The sequence below is a fragment of the Vulpes vulpes genome, chromosome 16, assembly GCF_048418805.1.
Source record: "Vulpes vulpes isolate BD-2025 chromosome 16, VulVul3, whole genome shotgun sequence".
NCBI classification, from domain to species: Eukaryota; Metazoa; Chordata; class Mammalia; order Carnivora; family Canidae; genus Vulpes; species Vulpes vulpes.
This window is the reverse complement of record NC_132795.1, coordinates 16,054,522-16,057,798: the sequence shown is the minus strand read 5'-3', so window position 1 is coordinate 16,057,798 and position 3,277 is coordinate 16,054,522. Positions and strand designations below refer to the sequence as shown.

At 38.9% G+C, this 3,277-nt stretch overlaps 1 pseudogene; it reads left to right on the top strand.

Moving 5' to 3' along the window:
• The first annotated feature begins 1,798 nt into the window (after positions 1 to 1,798).
• Positions 1,799 to 2,544, top strand: LOC112922824 (tetraspanin-6 pseudogene; annotated as a pseudogene).
• The last annotated feature ends 733 nt before the right edge of the window (positions 2,545 to 3,277 follow it).

Sequence of the window (3,277 nt, the reverse complement as noted above, 5' to 3'; positions counted from 1 at the left end):
GGTTGTTATAGCAGCCCTAGGATACAAATACATCAGGTTTATACTTTCTTTTAATGGTTTTAAAAATTGAGATATAATTCACATGCCATAAGATTCTCCCTTTAAAAATGTATAGTTGGGGCTCCTGGGTGGCTCAGTTGTTTAAACAGTCTGCCTTCAGCTCAAGTTATGGTCCCGGGGTCCTGGGATCGAGCCTCTCATTGGGCTCCCTGCTCAGTGGGAAGTCCACCTCTCTCTCTGCCCTTGCTTGTGCTCTCTCACTCACTCTGTCAAATAAATAAATCTTTAAAAAATGTATAACTGATTTTCTAGAATGGTAACAAAACTGTGCAAGCTTTACCACTAATTCCAGAATGTTTCATTGCCCCCAAAAGGAACCCATACCCGTTAGCAGCAACTCCTCATTTCCCCTTACCCCAGTCCTTGACAATCATCAATCTACTTTCTATCTCTGTGGATTTGCCTGTTTTGAACCTTGCAAATCGTTGCAATCATACAAATGTGGCCTTTTGGTCTTTCACTTATCAAAATGCTTTCAAGTTTCATCTATATTATAGCATGAATCAGTACCTTATTCCTTTTTTTTTTTTTAAGATTTTATTTATTTATTCATGAGAGACACACACAGAGAGAGGCACAGACACAGGCAGAGGGAGAAGCAGGCTCCATGCAGGGAGCCTGATGTGGGACTCGATCCCAGGTCTCCAGGATCAGGCCCTCGGCTGAAGGCGGTGCTAAACTGCTGAGCCACCTGGGCTGTCCCCTCATGCCTTTTTATGGCCAAATAACATTCCATTTGTTTTGAGATTTTAAAATTTTATTTGAGAGAGAGAGAGAGAGGAAGAGAAAGAGAAATAGAGAAAGAGAAGGGGAGAGAGAGAGAGAGAGACCGAGAATGAGCAGGAATGGGGAGGGGCAGAGGGAGAAGAAGCGGACTCCCCACTGAGCATGGAGTCAAAGGCGGGGGCTCGATTCCAGGACCCCAGGATCATGACCTGTGCCAAAATCAGACACTTAACCAATTGAGCCACCCAGGGTGTCCCAACACTCCATTCTCTGGCTCTACCCCATTTTATTTTCTATTCATCAGTGATGGACATGTGAGCATTATTTTTTGAAATAAAATTTCAATAGAATTTTTCCTATTATAACTTATGTTACCTAGATGTAAGTTTATTTTATTTTTTAAATTTTTATTTATTCATGAGAGACACAGAGAGAGAGGCAGAGACATTGGCAGAGGGACAAACAGGCTCCCCACAGGGAGCCCGATGTGGCTCTTGATCTTGGGACTCAGGGATCATGCTCTGGGCTGGAGGCAGATGCTCAACCACTGAGCCACCCCTAAATGTCAGTTTAAATCATCCTTCTTCTTAATATTTTGAGTAAATCCCAATTCTGGATTTGAGAATCTACACTATTTCTACAGATCCAGAAGCAAGGAGAGTGAGAAAGACTTATATTCTCAGTCACCTCTGGCTCCTGTGTCCTGCATTGATTGGATTCTTTCTCTTTGTCCTGAATACTGAGTTGGATGCTTCGTTGTCTGTATTAATGCGATGCCGGTGTTGGATTTGCCTTTTCCTCACTATCAGTTCTAACTTAGTTCCAAGCGACAAAAAGCAGACTTCAGCCTAAGCAAAATAGGACTTCAGCATCTTGAGCAGTGATTCTCAAACTTTTTGGACTCAGGACCTCTTTATACTCTTAAAAATTATTGAGGATCCCAAAGAGCTTTAGTTTACATAGGTTATATTGATTGAGATTTACTGCATTAGAAATTAAAACTGAGGCGGTGGGGCAGGGTCGTGGGCTAGTCATGGTGTCCCCATCTGGGAGGCTGCAGACCAAACCAGTCATTACTTGTTTCAAGAGCGCCCTCTTGATCTACACTTTCATCTTCTGGATCACTGGTGTAATCCTTCTGGCCGTTGGCATTTGGGACAAGATGAGCCTGGAGAATTATTTTTCCTTTTAAATAAGAAGGCCACCAATGTCCCCTTTGTGCTCATTGGCACTGGCACTGTCATCATGCTTTTGGGCACCTTTGGCTGTTTTGCTACCTGCCGAGCTTCTGCATGGATGCTAAAACTGTATGCCATGTTTCTGACTCTCATTTTTTTGGTTGAATTAGTCGCTGCCATTGTAGGATTTGTTTTCAGGCATGAGATTAGGAACAGCTTTAAGAATAATTATGAGAAAACTTTAAAGCAGTATAACTTATAGAAGCGATGCAGTAGACAAGATTCAAAATACGTTACATCGTGTGGTGTCACCGACTATTGAGATTGGAGGGATACTAATTATTACTCAGAAAAAGGATTTCCCAAGAGTTGCTGTAAACTTGAAAATTGTTCTCCACAGAGAGATGCAGATAAAGTAAACAATGAAAGTTGTTTTATAAAGGTGATGACCATTAAAGAGTCAGAAATGGGAATGGTTGTGGGAATTTCTTTTGGAGTTGCTTGCTTTCAGCTGGTTGGAATCCTTCTAGCCTACTGCCTCTCTCGCGCCATAACAAATAACCAGTATGAGATAGTGTAACCATCAAACCACAGGCTTACTATTGTCCAGCTTTAAGGACATTTACATTCCCCCCTGTAAGCTATGAAATTGCCTGGATGGAAGACTACCTAATACTACTTAGGATAGAGTAAAAAATTCCATCAATAATAGTCTGATTCAATCAAGACATTTGTGTAGGTCCACCTTTTGTCCTATTGATGTTAATCATTGAAACCCCTGTATGACTGTGAAACACTGGAAGAGCTAATAAATTATAAATGCAACAACAACAAAAAAGAAGTTAAAGCTAAGAAAATTTTAAAAATTTACATATAAATCCAATTTACATATATATCATATATACATATATATACATATATACATATACATGTATACATATATGTATACATATATACATAAATAAAATTTACATATAAATCCAACATATAAATCAAATTACTACCAGTTAAAATTAGCAAAGAATGATCTACCTGCTAACATAAACATGTTTTTGATGAAATATAACTGTATTTTCCCACATAAAAAAATAGTGATAAGAGTGGCATTGTTTTACAATTTTTCAAATCTTTTTTAGTGTTTGATTTAATAGAACACACTTAAATTTTCATGTCTCTGTCTGCATTCCATCTATGGCTCTGGTTGAATTATGAAGAAAATTTGCTCTCAGATATATAAATTGAAACAAAGAGGACTGTTTTACAGGACATTGTCCTGTAATCGTGAATATTTGTCTTTGAAATTACACTGACAC